Here is an 18,691-nt window from a genome sequence, read left to right on the forward strand (position 1 = left end):
TCAGTGTGGTACCACATTACTGTCATGTCAAAGCCAGAAAAAGGCCAGGATCTGGCCAACAAGTATGCGAAAAACGCGAAAGTATGAGCCAGATGATTGGAAATATTAGAACTAACCCAGTCATAACCAGCGTTATCCTCTAAAATATTCTTCGCAACCAAGTTTAATTGACTGTTTCGGTGTGGTACCACATTACTACGTGGTCCAAGCCAGAAAAAGGCCAGGATCTGGCCAAAAAGCATGCGAAGAATGCGAAAGTACGAGCCAGATGATTGCAAATCCCAGACCTAACCGAGATATATGCGGCGTTATCCTCTAAAATATTAATCGCAACCAGGTTTTATTGACTGTTTCAGTGTGGTACCACATTACTACGTGATCCAAACCAGAAAAAGCCCAGGATCTGGCCAACAAGAATGAGAAAAACGCGAAGGTATGTGCCAGATGATAGCAAATACCAGAACTAACCCAGACGTAACCATCGTTATCCTCTAAAATATTAATCGCAACCAGGTTTAATTGACAGTTTCAGTGTGGTACCACATTACTACGTGGTCCAAGCCGGGAGAAGGCCAGGATCTGGCCAACAAGTATGCGAAAAATGCGAAAGTACGTGCCAGGTGAGGGCAAATACCAGACCTAACCCAGACATAACCTGCGTTATCCTCTAAAATATTAATCGGAACCAGGTTTAATTGACTGTTTCAGTGTGGTACCACATTACTGCCATGTCAAAGCCAGAAAAAGGCCAGGATCTGGCCAACAAGTATGCGAAAAACGCGAAAGGATGAGCCAGAAGATTGCAAATACCGGAACTAACCCAGACATAACCAGCGTTATCCTCTAAAATATTATTCGCAACCATGGTTAATTGACTGTTTCGGTGTGGTACCACATTACTACGTGGTCCAAGCCAGAAAAAGGCCAGGATCTGGCCAAAAAGTATGCGAGAAATGCGAAAGTACGAGCCAGATGATTGCAAATCCCAGACCTAACCGAGGCATAGCCGGCGTTATCCTCTAAAATATTGATCGCAACCAGATTTGATTGACTGTTTCGGTGTGGTACCGCATTACTACGTGGTCCAAGCCAGAAAATGGCCAAGATCTGGCCAACAAGTATGCGAAAAATGCGAAAGTACGAGCCAGATGAGGGCAAATACCAGACCTAACCGAGACATAACTGGCGTTATCCTCTAAAATATTAATCACAACCAGATTTAATTAACTGTTTCGGTGTGGAACCACATTACTACGTGATCCAAACCAGAAAAAGCCCAGGATCTGGCCAACAAGTATGCGAAAAACGCGAAAGTATGAGACACATGAGGGCAAATACTAGACGTAACCCAGACATAACCGGCGTTATACTGTAAAATATTAATCGCAACCAGGTTTAATTGACTGTTCCGGTGTGGTACCACATTACTACGTGGTCCAAGCCAGAAAAAGGCCAGGATCTGGCCAAAAAGCATGCGAAGAATGCGAAAGTACGAGCCAGATGATTGCAAATCCCAGACCTAACCGAGATATATGCGGCGTTATCCTCTAAAATATTAATCGCAACCAGGTTTTATTGACTGTTTCGGTGTGGTACCGCATTACTACGTGGTCCAAGCCAGATAAAGGCCAGGATATGAACAAGTATGCGAAAAATGCGAAAGTACGAGCCAGATGGTTGGAAATACCAGACCTAGCCAAAACGTAAGCGGCGTTATCCTCTAAAATTTTAATCGCAACCAGGTTTACTTGACTGTTTCGGTGTGGTACCGCTTTAATACGTGATCCAAACCAGAAATATCCCACGATGTGGCCAACAAGTATGCGAAAAATGCGAAAGTATGTGCCTGATGATTGCAAATACCAGTACTAACCCAAACGTAACCTGCGTTATCCTCCAAACTATTAATCGGAACCAGCTTTTATTGACTGTTTCAGTGTGGTACCACATTACTACGTTATCGAAACCAGAAAAAACCCAGGGTCTGCCCAAGAAGTATGCGAAAAACGCGAAAGTATGAGCCAGATGAGGGCAAATACCAGACCTAAACCAGACATAACCGGCGATATCCTCTAAAATATTTATCGCGAACATGTTTAATCGACTGCTTCAGTGTGGTACCACATTACTACGAGATCCAAACCAGAAAAATCCCAGGATCTGGCCAACAAGTGTGCGAAAAACGCGAAAGTATGAGCCAGATGATTGCAAATACCAGAACTAACACAGACATAACCTGCGTTATCCTCTAAAATATTAATCGCAACCAGGTTTATTTGACTGTTTCGGTGTGGTTCCGCATTACTACGTGATCCACGCCGGAAAAGGGCCGGGATCTGGCCAACAAGTATTCGAAAAACTCGGAGGTATGCGCCAGATGATAGCAAATACCAGAACTAACCCAGACATAACCAGCGTTATCCTCTCAAACACTCATCGGAACCAGCTTCTATTGACTGTTTCAGTGTGGTACCACATTACTACGTGATCCAAACCAGAACAAGCCCAGGATCTGGTCAACAAGTATGCGAAAAACTCGAAGGTATGTGACAGATTATAGCAAATACCAGAACTAACCCAGACATAACCAGCGTTATCCTCGGAAATACTAATCGGAACCAGCTTTAATTGACTGTTTCAGTGTGGTACCACATTGGTACGGGATCCAAACCAGAAAAAACTCAGGATCTGGCCAACAAGTATGCGAAAAATACGAAAGCAGGAGCCAGATGATGGCAAATCCCAGACCTAATCTAGACATAACCAGCGTTATCCTCTAAAATACTATTCGGAACCAGCTTCTATTGACTGTTCCAGTGTGGTACCACATTAGTACGTGATCCAAACCAGAAAAAGCCAAGGATCTGGCCAACAAGTATGCGAAAATCTCGAAGGTATGTGACAGATTATAGCAAATACCAGAACTAACCCAGACATAACCAGCGTTATCCTCGAAAATACTTATCGGAACAAGCTTCTATTGACTGTTTCAGTGTGGTACCGCATTACTACGAGATCGAAACCAGAAAAAACTCAGGATCTGGCCAACAAGTGTGCGAAAAACGCGAAAGTACGAGCCAGATGAGGGCAAATACCAGACCTAACCCAGACATAACCGGCGTTATCCTCTAAAATATTAATCGCGAACATGTTTACTTGACTGTTTCCGTGTGGAACCACATTACTACGGGATCCAAACCAGAAAAATCCCAGGATCTGGCCAACAACTATGCGAAAAACGCGAAAGTATGAGCCAGATAATTGCAAATACCAGAACTAACCCAGGCATAACCAGCGTTATCCTCTAAAATACTAAGCGGAACCAGCTTCTATTGTCTGTTCCAGTGTGGTAACCACATTAGTACGTGATCCAAACCAGAAAAAACTCAGGATCTGGCCAACAAGTATGCGAAAAATACGAAAGCAGGAGCCAGATGATGGCAAATCCCAGACCTAATCTAGACATAACCAGCGTTATCCTCTAAAATACTATTCGGAACCAGCTTCTATTGTCTGTTCCAGTGTGGTAACCACATTAGTACGTGATCCAAACCAGAAAAAGCCTAGGATCTGGCTAACAAGTATGCGAAAAATACGAAAGCACGAGCCAGATGAGGGCAAATCCCAGACCTAACCGAGACATAACCAGCGTTATCCTCTCAAATACTTATCGGAACCAGCATCTATTGACAGTTTCAGTGTGGTACCACATTACTACGTGATCCAAACCAGAAAAATCCCAGGATCTGGCCAACAACTATGCGAAAAACGCGAAAGTATGAGCCAGATGATTGCAAATACCAGAACTAACACAGACATAACCAGCGTTATCCTCGAAAATACTAATCGGAACCAGCTTTAATTGACTGTTTCAGTGAGGTACCGCATTGGTACGGGATCCAAACCAGAAAAAACTCAGGATCTGGCCAACAAGTATGCGAAAAACGCGAAAGTATGAGCCTGATGATTGCAAATACCAGAACTAACCCAGGCATAACCAGCGTTATCCTCTAAAATACTAAGCGGAACCAGCTTCTATTGACTGTTTCAGTGTGGTACCACATTACAACGGGATCCAAGCCACAAAAAACCTAGGAACTGCCGGACAAGTATGCGAAAAATGCGAAAATTCGAGCCAGATGGTTGGAAATACCAGAACTAACCCAGACATAACCGGCGTTATCCTCAAAAATATTAATCGCAACCAGGTTTGATTGACTGTTTCGGTGTGGTACCGCATTACTACGCGATCCACGCCAGAAAAAGGCCAGGATCTGCCCAACAAGTATGCGAAAAATGCAAAAGTACGAGCCACATGATTGCTAATACCAGAACTAACCCAAACGTAACCAGCGTTATCCTCTAAAATACTAATCGGAACCAGCTTTTATTGACAGTGTGGTACCACATTATTACGTGATCCAAGCCAGAAAGAGCCCAGGATCTGGCCAACAAGTATGCGAAAAGTCCGAAAGTACGACCCAGATGAGGGCAAATCCCAGACCTAACCGAGACATAACCGGCGTTATCCTCTAAAATATTAATCGCAACCAGCTTTAATTGACTGTTTCGGTGTGGTACCGCATTACTACGTGATCCAAACCAGAAAAAGGCCAGGATCTGGCCAACAAGTATGCGAAAAACTCGAAAGTACGAGCCAGATGAGGACAAATCCCAGACCTACCCGAGGCATAACCGGCGTCATCCTCTAAAATATTAATCGCAACCAGTTTAATCGACTGTTTCGTTGTGGAATCTCACTACTACGGGATCCAAACCAGAAAAAACCCACGATCTGACCAACAAGTATGCGAAAAACGCGAAAGTATGAGCCTGATGATTGCAAATACCAGAACTAACCCAGGCATAACCAGCGTTATCCTCTAAAATACTAAGCGGAACCAGCTTCTATTGACTGTTCCAGTGTGGTACCACATTAGTACGTGATCCAAACCAGAAAAAGCCTAGGATCTGGCCAACAAGTATGCGAAAAATACGAAAGCACGAGCCAGATGATGGCAAATCCCAGACCTAACCGAGACATAACCAGCCTTATCCTCTCAGATACTTATCGGAACCAGCTTCTATTGACTGTTTCAGTGTGGTACCACATTACTACGTGATCCAAACCAGAAAAAGCCCAGGATCTGGCCAACAAGTATGCGAAAAACTCGAAGGTATGTGCCAGATAATAGCAAATACCAGAACTAACCCAGACATAACCAGCGTTATCCTCTAAAGTACTTATCGGAACCAGCTTCTATTGACTGTTTCAGTGTGCTACCGCATTACCACGGGATCCAAACCAGAAAAAACTCAGGATCTGGCCAACAAGTATGCGAAAAACGCGAAAGTACGAGCCAGATGAGGGCAAATACCAGACCTAACCCAGACATAACCGGCGTTATCCTCTAAAATATTAATCGCAACCAGGTTTAATTGACTGTTTCGGTGTGGAACCACATTACTATGGTATCCAAACCAGAAAAATCCCTGGATCTGGCCAACAACTATGCGAAAAACGCGAAAGTATGAGCCAGATGATTGCAAATACCAGAACTAACACAGACATAACCAGCGTTATCCTCGAAAATACTAATCGGAACCAGCTTTAATTGACTGTTTCAGTGTGGTACCACATTGGTACGGGATCCAAACAAGAAAAAACTCAGGATCTGGCCAACAAGTATGCGAAAAATACGAAAGCACGAGCCAGATGATGGCAAATCCCAGACCTAATCTAGACATCACCAGCGTTATCCTCTAAATTACTATTCGGAACCAGCTTCTATTGACTGTTCCAGTGTGGTACCACATTAGTGCGTGATCCAAACCAGAAAAAGCCTAGGATCTGGCCAACAAGTATGCGAAAAATACGAATGCACGAGCCAGATGATGGCAAATCCCAGAACTAACCGAGACATAACCAGCGTTATCCTTTCAAATACTTATCGGAACTAGCTTCTGTTGACTGTTTCAGTGTGGTACCACATTGGTACGGGGTCCAAACCAGAAAAAACTCAGGATCTGGCCAACAAGTATGCGAAAAACGCGAAAGTACGAGCCAGATGAGGGCAAATCCCAGACCTAACCCAGACATAACCGGCGATATCCTCTAAAATACTAATCGCAACCAGGTTTAATTGACAGTTTCAGTGTGGTACCACATTACTACGGGATCCAAACCAGAAAAAACCCAGAATCTGGCAAACAAGTATGCGAAAAATGCGAAAGTATGAGCCAGATGAGGGCAAATACCAGACCTAACCCAGACATAACCGGCGTTATCCTCAAAAATATTAATCGCAACCAGGTTTAATTGACTGTTTCGGTGTGGAACCACATTACAACGGGATCCATGCCACAAAAATCCCAGGATCTGCCGGACAAGTATGCGAAAAATGCGAAAGTACGAGCCAGATGGTTGGAAATACCAGAACTAACCCAGACATAACCGGCGTTATCCTCAAAAATATTAATCGCAACCAGGTTTAACTGACTGTTGCGGTGTGGTACCACATTACTACGTGGTCCAAGCCAAAAAAAGGCCTGGACCTGGCCAACAAGTATTCGAAAAGTCCGAAAGAACGAGCCAGATGAGGGCAAATCCCAGACCTAACCGAGACATAACCGGCGTTATCCACTAAAATATTAATCGCAACCAGGTTTAATTGACTGTTTCGGTGTGGAACCACATTACAACGGGATCCATGCCACAAAAATCCCAGGATCTGCCGGACAAGTATGCGAAAAATGCGAAAGTTCGAGCCAGATGGTTGGAAATACCAGAACTAACCCAGACATAACCGGCGTTATCCTCAAAAATATTAATCGCATCCAGGTTTAACTGACTGTTGCGGTGTGGTACCACATTACTACGTGGTCCAAGCCAAAAAAAGGCCTGGACCTGGCCAACAAGTATGCGAAAAATGCGAATGAACGAGCCAGATGATTGCTAATACTAGAACTAACCCAAACGTAACCAGCGTTATCCTCCAAACTATTAATCGGAACCAGCTTTTATTGACTGTTTCAGTGTGGTACCACATTACTGCCATGTCAAAGCCAGAAAAAGGCCAGGATCTGGCCAACAAGTATGCGAAAAACGCGAAAGTATGAGACACATGAGGGCAAATACCAGAACTAACCCAGACATAACCAGCGTTATCCTCTAAAATATTATTCGCAACCGGGTTTAATTGACTGTTTCGGTGTGGTACCGCATTAGTACGCGATCCAAATCAGAAAAAGCCCTGGATCTGGCCAACAAGTATGCGAAACATGCGAAAGTATGAGACAGATGACGGCAAATACTAGAACTAACCAAGACTTAACCGGCGTTATCCTGTAAAATATTAATCGCAACCAGGTTTAATTGACTGTTTCGGTGTGGAACCACATTACGACGGTATCCAAACCACAAAAAACCCAGGATCTGCCCGGCCAGTAAGCGAAAAATACGAAAGTATGAGCCGGATGTTTGGAAATACCAGAACTAACCCAGACATAACCGGCGTTATCCTCAAAAATATTAATCGCAACCAGGTTTAATTGACTGTTTCAGTGTGGTACCACATTACTACGTGATCCAAACCGGAAAAAGGCCAGGATCTGGCCAACTAGTATGCGAAAAACGCGAAAGTATGAGACACATGAGGGTAAATCCCTCGCCTAACCTAGACCTGACCTGCGTTATCATCTAAAACATTCATCGAAACCAGGTTTAGTTGACTGTTTCAGTGTGGTACCACATTACTACGTGATCCAAACCAGAAAAAGCCCAGGATAAGGCAAGCAAGTATGTGAAGAATGCGAAAGTACGAGCCAGATGATTGCTAATACCAGATCTAACCCAAACGTAACCAGCGTTATCCTCCAAACTATTAATCGGGAGCAGCTCATATTGACTGTTTCAGTGTGGTACCACATTACTACATGATCCAAACCAGAAAAAACCCAGGATCTGCCCAACAAGTATGTGAAGAACGCGAAAGTATGAGCCAGATGATTGCAAATACCAGAACTAACCCAGACATAACCAGCGTTATCCTCTAAAATACTAATCGGAACCAGCTTTTATTGACGGTGTGCTACCACATTACTACGTGATCCAAGCCAGAAAAAGCCCAGGATCTGGCCAACAAGTAAGCGAAAAATGCGAAGGTACGAGCCAGATGAGGGCATATCCCAGACCTAACCGAGACATAACCGGCGTTATCCTCTAAAATATTAATCGCATCCAGGTTTAGTTGACTGTTTCGGTGTTGTACCGCACTACTACGTGTTCCAAACCAGAAAAAGGGCAGGATCTGGGCAACAAGTATGCGAAAAGTGCGATAGTACGAGCCAAGATGAGGGCAAATACCAGACCTAACCTAGACATAACCGGCGTTATCTTCTAAAATATTAATCGGAACCAGGTTTAATTGACTGTTTCAGTGTGGTACCACATTACTACGTGGTCCAAGCCAGAAAAAGGCCAGGATCTGGCCAGCAAGTATGCGAAAAATGCGAAAGTACGAGCCAGATGAGGGCAAATCCCAGACCTAATCCAGACATAACCTGCGTTATCCTCTAAAATATTAATCGCAACCAGGTTTAATTGACTGTTTCGGTGTGGTACCGCATTACTACGTGATCCAAACCAGAAAATGGCCAGGATCCGGCCAACAAGTATGCGAAAAATGCGAAAGTACGAGCCAGATGAGGGCAAATATTAGAACTAACCCAGACATAACCGGCGTTATCCTATAAAATATTAATCGCAACCAGGATTAATTGACTGTTTCGGCGTGGTATCACATTACTACGTGGTCCAAGCCAGAAAAAGGCCAGGATATGGGCATCAAGTATGCGAAAAATGCGAAAGTACGAGCCAAATGAGGGCAAATACCAGACCTAACCCAGACATTACCGGCGTTATCCTCTAAAATACAAATCGCAACCAGCTTTAATTGACTGTTTCGGTGTGGTACCGAATTACTACGTGATCCAAACCAGAAAAGGGCCAGGACCTGGCCAACAAGTATGCGAAAAATGCGAAAGGACGAGCCAGATGAGGGCAAATACCAGACCTAACCTATACATAACCGGCGTTATCCTCTAAAATACTAATCGGAACCAGCTTTTATTGACAGTGTGGTACCACATTACTACGTGATCCAAGCCAGAAAAAGCCCAGGATCTGCCCAACAAGTATGCGAAAAGCGCGAAAGTATGAGCCAGATGATAGCAAATACCAGAACTTACCCAGACATAACCAGCGTTATCCTCTAGAATACTAATCGGAACCAGCTTTTATTGACAGTGTGGTACCACATTACTACGGGATCCAAACCAGAAAAATCCCAGGATCTGGCCAACAACTATGCGAAAAACGCGAAAGTACGAGCAAGATGAGGGCATATAGCAGACCTAACCCAGACATAACCGACGATATCCTCTAAAATATTTATCGCGAACATGTTTAATTGACTGCTTCAGTGTGGTACCACATTACTACGTGATCCAAACCAAAAAATACCTGGATCTGGCCAACAAGTATGCGAATAATGCGAAAGTACGAGCCAGATGAGGGCAAATACCAGACCTAACCGAGACATTACCTGCGTTATCCTCTAAAATATTAATCGCAACCAGGTTTAATTGACTGTTTCGGTGTGGTACCGCATTACTACGTGATCCAAACCAGAAAAGGGCCACGATCTGCCCAACAAGTATGCGAAAAGCGCGACAGTATGAGCCAGATGATAGCAAATACCAGAACTAACCCAGACATAACCAGCGTTATCCTCTAAAATACTTATCTGAACCAGCTTCTATTGACTGTTTCAGTGTGGTACCACATTACTACGTGATCCAAACCAGAAAATGCCCAGGATCTGGCCAACAAGTATGCGAAAAACGCGAAAGTATGTGCCAGATGATAGCAAATACCAGAACTAACCCAGACGTAACCAGCGTTATCCTCTAAAATACTTATCGGAACCAGCTTCTATTGACTGTTTCAGTGTGGTACCGCATTGCTACGGGATCCAAACCAGAAAAAACTCACGATCTGCCAACAAGTATGCGAAAAACCCGAAAGTACGAGCCAGATGAGGGCAAATTCTAGACCTAACTCAGACATAACCGGCGTTATCCTCTAAAATATTAATCGCAACCAGGATTAATTGACAGTTCCGGTGTGGAAACACATTACTACGTGATCCAAACCAAAAAATACCTGGATCTGGCCAACAAGTGTGCGTAATACGCGAAAGTATGAGCCAGATAATTGCAAATACCAGACCTAACCAAGACGTAACCGGCGTTATCCTCTAAAATTTTAATCACAACCAGATTTAGTTAACTGTTTCGGTGTGGTACCGCATTAATACGTGATTCTAACCAGAAATATCCCAGGATGTGGCCAACAAGTATGCGAAAAATGCGAAAGTATGTGCCTGATGATTGCAAATACCAGTCCTCACCCAAACGTAACCTGCTTTATTCTCCAAACTATTAATCGGAACCAGCTTTTATTGACTGTTTCAGTGGGGTACCACATTACTACATTATCCAAACCAGAAAAAACCCAGGATCTGCCCAACAAGTATGCGAAAAACGCGTAAGTATGAGCCAGATGAGGGCAAATACCAGACCTTACCCAGACATAACCGGCGATATCCTCTAAAATATTAATCGGACCCAGGATTAATTGACTGTTTCAGTCCGGTACAACTTTACTACGTGGTCCTTGCCAGAAAATGGCCAGGATCTGCCCAACAAGTTTGCGAAAAACGAGAAATTATGAGCCAGATGATTGCAAATACCAGAACTAACCCAGACATAACCAGCGTTATCCTCTAAAATATTATTCGCAACCTGATTTAATTGACTGTTTCGGTTTGGTACCACATTACTACGTGGTCCAAGCCAGAAAAAGGCCATGATCTGGCCAAAAAGTATGCGAAAAATGCGAATGTACATGCCAGATGAGGGCAAATTCCAGACCTAACCCAGACATAACCGGCGTTATCCTCTAAAATATTAATCGCAGCCAGGTTTAATTGACTGTTTCGGTGTGGTACCGTATTACTACGTGATCCAAACCAGAAAAAGGCCTGGATCTGGCCAACAAGTATGCGAATAATGCGAAAGTACTAGCCAGATGAGGGCAAATACCAGACCTACCCAAGACGTAGCCGGCGTTATCCTCTAAAATTTTAATCACAACCAGGTTTAGATGACTGTTTCGGTGTGGTACCGCATTAATACGTGATCCAAACCAGAAATATCCCAGGATGTGGCCAACAAGTATGCGAAAAATGCGAAAGTATGTGCCTGATGATTGCAAATACCAGTACTAACCCAAACGTAACCTGCGTTATCCTCCAAACTATTAATCGGAACCAGCTTTTAGTGACTGTTTCAGTGTGGTACCATATTACTACATTAACCAAACCAGAAATAACACAGGATCTGCCCAACAAGTATGCGAAAAATGCGAAAGTACGTGCCAGATGAGGGCAAATACCAGACCTAACCCAGACATAACCTGCGTTATCCTCTAAAATATTAATCGGAACCAGGTTTAATTGACTGTTTCAGTGTGGTACCACATTACTGCCATGTCAAAGCCAGAAAAAGGCCAGGATCTGGCCAACAAGTATGCGAAAAACGCGAAAGTATGAGCCAGAAGATTGCAAATACCGGAACTAACCCAGACATAACCAGCGTTATCCTCTAAAATATTATTCGCAACCATGGTTAATTGACTGTTTCGGTGTGGTACCACATTACTAGGTGGTCCAAGCCAGAAAAATACCTGGATCTGGCCAACAAGTGTGCGTAATACGCGAAAGTATGAGCCAGATGATTGCAAATACCAGACCTAACCAAGACGTAACCGGCGTTATCCTCTAAAATTTTAATCACATCCAGATTTAGTTGACTGTTTCGGTGTGGTACCGCATTAATACGTGATCCAAACCAGAAATATCCCAGGATGTGGCCAACAAGTATGCGAAAAATGCGAAAGTATGTGCCGGATGATTGCAAATACCAGTACTAACCCAAACGTAACCTGCGTTATCCTCCAAACTATTAATCGGAACCAGCTTTTATTGACTGTTTCAGTGGGGTACCACATTACTACATTATCCAAACCAGAAAAATCCCAGGATCTGCCCAACAAGTATGCGAAAAACGCGTAAGTATGAGCCAGATGAGGGCAAATACCAGACCTAACCCAGACATAACCGGCGATATCCTCTAAAATATTAATCGGACCCAGGATTAATTGACTGTTTCAGTGCGGTACAACTTTACTACGTGGTCCTTGCCAGAAAATGGCCAGGATCTGCCCAACAAGTATGCGAAAAACGAGAAATTATGAGCCAGATGATTGCAAATACCAGAACTAACCCAGACATAACCAGCGTTATCCTCTAAAATATTATTCGCAACCTGATTTAATTGACTGTTTCGGTTTGGTACCACATTACTACGTGGTCCAAGCCAGAAAAAGGCCATGATCTGGCCAAAAAGTATGGGAAAAATGCGAATGTACGAGCCAGATGAGGGCAAATCCTAGACCTAATCGAGACAGAACCGGCGTTGTCCACTAAAATATTAATCGAACCCTGGTTTAATTGACTGTTTCAGTGTGGTACCACATTACTATGTGGTCCAAGCCAGAAGAAGGCCAGGATCCGGTCAACAAGTATGCGAAATATGCGAAAGTACAAGCCAGATGAGGGCAAATACCAGACCTAACCGAGACATTACCGGCGTTATCCTCTAACATATTAATCGCAACCAGGTTTAATTGACTGTTTCGGTGTGGTACCGCATTACTACGTGATCCAAACCAGAAAAAGGCCAGGATCTGGCCAACAAGTAAGCGAAAAATGCGAAAGTACGAGCCAGATGTGGACAAATCCCAGAACTACCCGAGACATAACCGGCGTTATCCTCTAAAATATTAATCGGAACCAGGTTTAATTGACTGTTTCAGTGTGGTACCACATTACTGCCATGTCAAAGCCAGAAAAAGGCCAGGATCTGGCCAACAAGTATGCGAAAAACGCGAAAGTATGAGCCAGAAGATTGCAAATACCGGAACTAACCCAGACATAACCAGCGTTATCCTCTAAAATATTATTCGCAACCATGGTTAATTGACTGTTTCGGTGTGGTACCACATTACTACGTGGTCCAAGCCAGAAAAAGGCCAGGATCTGGCCAAAAAGTATGCGAGAAATGCGAAAGTACGAGCCAGATGATTGCAAATCCCAGACCTAACCGAGGCATAACCGGCGTTATCCTCTAAAATATTGATCGCAACCAGGTTTGATTGACTGTTTCGGTGTGGTACCGCATTACTACGTGGTCCAAGCCAGAAAATGGCCAAGATCTGGCCAACAAGTATGCGAAAAATGCGAAAGTACGAGCCAGATGAGGGCAAATACCAGACCTAACCGAGACATAACTGGCGTTATCCTCTAAAATATTAATCACAACCAGATTTAATTAACTGTTTCGGTGTGGAACCACATTACTACGTGATCCAAACCAGAAAAAGCCCAGGATCTGGCCAACAAGTATGCGAAAAATGCGAAAGTATGAGACACATGATGGCAAATACTAGACGTAACCCAGACATAACCGGCGTTATACTGTAAAATATTAATCGCAACCAGGTTTAATTGACTGTTTCGGTGTGGAACCACATTACAACGGGATCCAAGCCACAAAAAACCCAGGATCTGCCGGACAAGTATGCGAAAAATGCGAAAGTACGAGCCAGATGGTTGGAAATACCAGAACTAACCCAGACATAACCGGCGTTATCCTCAAAAATATTAACCGCAACCAGGTTTAACTGACTGTTGCGGTGTGGTACCACATTACTACGTGGTCCAAGCCGGAAAAAGGCCAGGATCTGGCCAAAAAGCATGCGAAGAATGCGAAAGTACGAGCCAGATGAGGGCAAATACCAGACCTAGCCAAGACGTAAGCGGCGTTATCCTCTAAAATTTTAATCGCAACCAGGTTTAGTTGACTGCATCAGTGTGGTACCACATTACTACGCGATCCAAACAAAAAAATCCCTGGATCTGGCTAACAAGTTTGCGAAAAATGCGAAAGAACGAGCCAGGTGATTGCTAATACCAGAACTTACCCAAACGTAACCAGCGTTATCCTCCAAACTATTAATCGGAATCAGCTTTTATTGACTGTTTCAGTGTGGTACCACATTACTGTCATGTCAAAGCCAGAAAAAGGCCAGGATCTGGCCAACAAGTATGCGAAAAACGCGAAAGTATGAGCCAGATGATTGGAAATATTAGAACTAACCCAGTCATAACCAGCGTTATCCTCTAAAATATTCTTCGCAACCAAGTTTAATTGACTGTTTCGGTGTGGTACCACATTACTACGTGGTCCAAGCCAGAAAAAGGCCAGGATCTGGCCAAAAAGCATGCGAAGAATGCGAAAGTACGAGCCAGATGATTGCAAATCCCAGACCTAACCGAGATATATGCGGCGTTATCCTCTAAAATATTAATCGCAACCAGGTTTTATTGACTGTTTCGGTGTGGTACCGCATTACTACGTGGTCCAAGCCAGATAAAGGCCAGGATATGAACAAGTATGCGAAAAATGCGAAAGTACGAGCCAGATGATTGCTAATACCAGAACTAACCCAAACGTAACCAGCGTTATCCTCCAAACTATTAATCGGAACCAGCTTTTATTGACTGTTTCAGTGTGGTACCACATTACTACGTTATCGAAACCAGAACAAGCCCAGGATCTGGTCAACAAGTATGCGAAAAACTCGAAGGTATGTGACAGATTATAGCAAATACCAGAACTAACCCAGACATAACCAGCGTTATCCTCTCAAATACTCATCGGAACCAGCTTCTATTGACTGTTTCAGTGTGGTACCACATTACTACGTGATCCAAACCAGAACAAGCCCAGGATCTGGTCAACAAGTATGCGAAAAACTCGAAGGTATGTGACAGATTATAGCAAATACCAGAACTAACCCAGACATAACCAGCGTTATCCTCGAAAATACTAATCGGAACCAGCTTTAATTGACTGTTTCAGTGTGGTACCACATTGGTACGGGATCCAAACCAGAAAAAACTCAGGATCTGGCCAACAAGTATGCGAAAAATACGAAAGCACGAGCCAGATGATGGCAAATCCCAGACCTAATCTAGACATAACCAGCGTTATCCTCTAAAATACTATTCGGAACCAGCTTCTATTGTCTGTTCCAGTGTGGTAACCACATTAGTACGTGATCCAAACCAGAGAAAGCCTAGGATCTGGCCAACAAGTATGCGAAAAATACGAAAGCACGAGCCAGATGAGGGCAAATCCCAGACCTAACCGAGACATAACCAGCGTTATCCTCGAAAATACTAATCGGAACCAGCTTTAATTGACTGTTTCAGTGTGGTACCGCATTGGTACGGGATCCAAACCAGAAAAAACTCAGGATCTGGCCAACAAGTATGCGAAAAACGCGAAAGTATGAGCCTGATGATTGCAAATACCAGAACTAACCCAGGCATAACCAGCGTTATCCTCTAAAATACTAAGCGGAACCAGCTTCTATTGACTGCTTCAGTGTGGTACCACATTACAACGGGATCCAAGCCACAAAAAACCCAGGACTGCCGGACAAGTATGCGAAAAATGAGAAAATTCGAGTCAGATGGTTGGAAATACCAGAACTAACCCAGACATAACCGGCGTTATCCTCAAAAATATTAATCGCAACCAGGTTTAATTGACTGTTTCAGTGTGGTACCACATTACTACGTGATCCAAACCAGAAAAAGCCCAGGATCTGGCCAACAAGAATGAGAAAAACGCGAAGGTATGTGCCAGATGATAGCAAATACCAGAACTAACCCAGACGTAACCATCGTTATCCTCTAAAATATTAATCGCAACCAGGTTTAATTGACAGTTTCAGTGTGGTACCACATTACTACGTGGTCCAAGCCGGGAGAAGGCCAGGATCTGGCCAACAAGTATGCGAAAAATGCGAAAGTACGTGCCAGGTGAGGGCAAATACCAGACCTAACCCAGACATAACCTGCGTTATCCTCTAAAATATTAATCGGAACCAGGTTTAATTGACTGTTTCAGTGTGGTACCACATTACTGCCATGTCAAAGCCAGAAAAAGGCCAGGATCTGGCCAACAAGTATGCGAAAAACGCGAAAGGATGAGCCAGAAGATTGCAAATACCGGAACTAACCCAGACATAACCAGCGTTATCCTCTAAAATATTATTCGCAACCATGGTTAATTGACTGTTTCGGTGTGGTACCACATTACTACGTGGTCCAAGCCAGAAAAAGGCCAGGATCTGGCCAAAAAGTATGCGAGAAATGCGAAAGTACGAGCCAGATGATTGCAAATCCCAGACCTAACCGAGGCATAGCCGGCGTTATCCTCTAAAATATTGATCGCAACCAGATTTGATTGACTGTTTCGGTGTGGTACCGCATTACTACGTGGTCCAAGCCAGAAAATGGCCAAGATCTGGCCAACAAGTATGCGAAAAATGCGAAAGTACGAGCCAGATGAGGGCAAATACCAGACCTAACCGAGACATAACTGGCGTTATCCTCTAAAATATTAATCACAACCAGATTTAATTAACTGTTTCGGTGTGGAACCACATTACTACGTGATCCAAACCAGAAAAAGCCCAGGATCTGGCCAACAAGTATGCGAAAAACGCGAAAGTATGAGACACATGAGGGCAAATACTAGACGTAACCCAGACATAACCGGCGTTATACTGTAAAATATTAATCGCAACCAGGTTTAATTGACTGTTTCGGTGTGGTACCACATTACTACGTGGTCCAAGCCAGAAAAAGGCCAGGATCTGGCCAAAAAGCATGCGAAGAATGCGAAAGTACGAGCCAGATGATTGCAAATCCCAGACCTAACCGAGATATATGCGGCGTTATCCTCTAAAATATTAATCGCAACCAGGTTTTATTGACTGTTTCGGTGTGGTACCGCATTACTACGTGGTCCAAGCCAGATAAAGGCCAGGATATGAACAAGTATGCGAAAAATGCGAAAGTACGAGCCAGATGGTTGGAAATACCAGACCTAGCCAAAACGTAAGCGGCGTTATCCTCTAAAATTTTAATCGCAACCAGGTTTACTTGACTGTTTCGGTGTGGTACCGCTTTAATACGTGATCCAAACCAGAAATATCCCACGATGTGGCCAACAAGTATGCGAAAAATGCGAAAGTATGTGCCTGATGATTGCAAATACCAGTACTAACCCAAACGTAACCTGCGTTATCCTCCAAACTATTAATCGGAACCAGCTTTTATTGACTGTTTCAGTGTGGTACCACATTACTACGTTATCGAAACCAGAAAAAACCCAGGGTCTGCCCAAGAAGTATGCGAAAAACGCGAAAGTATGAGCCAGATGAGGGCAAATACCAGACCTAAACCAGACATAACCGGCGATATCCTCTAAAATATTTATCGCGAACATGTTTAATCGACTGCTTCAGTGTGGTACCACATTACTACGAGATCCAAACCAGAAAAATCCCAGGATCTGGCCAACAAGTGTGCGAAAAACGCGAAAGTATGAGCCAGATGATTGCAAATACCAGAACTAACACAGACATAACCTGCGTTATCCTCTAAAATATTAATCGCAACCAGGTTTATTTGACTGTTTCGGTGTGGTTCCGCATTACTACGTGATCCACGCCGGAAAAGGGCCGGGATCTGGCCAACAAGTATGCGAAAAACTCGGAGGTATGCGCCAGATGATAGCAAATACCAGAACTAACCCAGACATAACCAGCGTTATCCTCTCAAATACTCATCGGAACCAGCTTCTATTGACTGTTTCAGTGTGGTACCACATTACTACGTGATCCAAACCAGAACAAGCCCAGGATCTGGTCAACAAGTATGCGAAAAACTCGAAGGTATGTGACAGATTATAGCAAATACCAGAACTAACCCAGACATAACCAGCGTTATCCTCGGAAATACTAATCGGAACCAGCTTTAATTGACTGTTTCAGTGTGGTACCACATTGGTACGGGATCCAAACCAGAAAAAACTCAGGATCTGGCCAACAAGTATGCGAAAAATACGAAAGCAGGAGCCAGATGATGGCAAATCCCAGACCTAATCTAGACATAACCAGCGTTATCCTCTAAAATACTATTCGGAACCAGCTTCTATTGACTGTTCCAGTGTGGTACCACATTAGTACGTGATCCAAACCAGAAAAAGCCTAGGATCTGGCCAACAAGTATGCGAAAATCTCGAAGGTATGTGACAGATTATAGCAAATACCAGAACTAACCCAGACATAACCAGCGTTATCCTCGAAAATACTTATCGGAACAAGCTTCTATTGACTGTTTCAGTGTGGTACCGCATTACTACGAGATCGAAACCAGAAAAAACTCAGGATCTGGCCAACAAGTGTGCGAAAAACGCGAAAGTACGAGCCAGATGAGGGCAAATACCAGACCTAACCCAGACATAACCGGCGTTATCCTCTAAAATATTAATCGCGAACATGTTTACTTGACTGTTTCCGTGTGGAACCACATTACTACGGGATCCAAACCAGAAAAATCCCAGGATCTGGCCAACAACTATGCGA

Source organism: Colletes latitarsis, unplaced genomic scaffold (assembly GCF_051014445.1).
Source record: "Colletes latitarsis isolate SP2378_abdomen unplaced genomic scaffold, iyColLati1 scaffold0013, whole genome shotgun sequence".
Taxonomy (NCBI): Eukaryota; Metazoa; Arthropoda; class Insecta; order Hymenoptera; family Colletidae; genus Colletes; species Colletes latitarsis.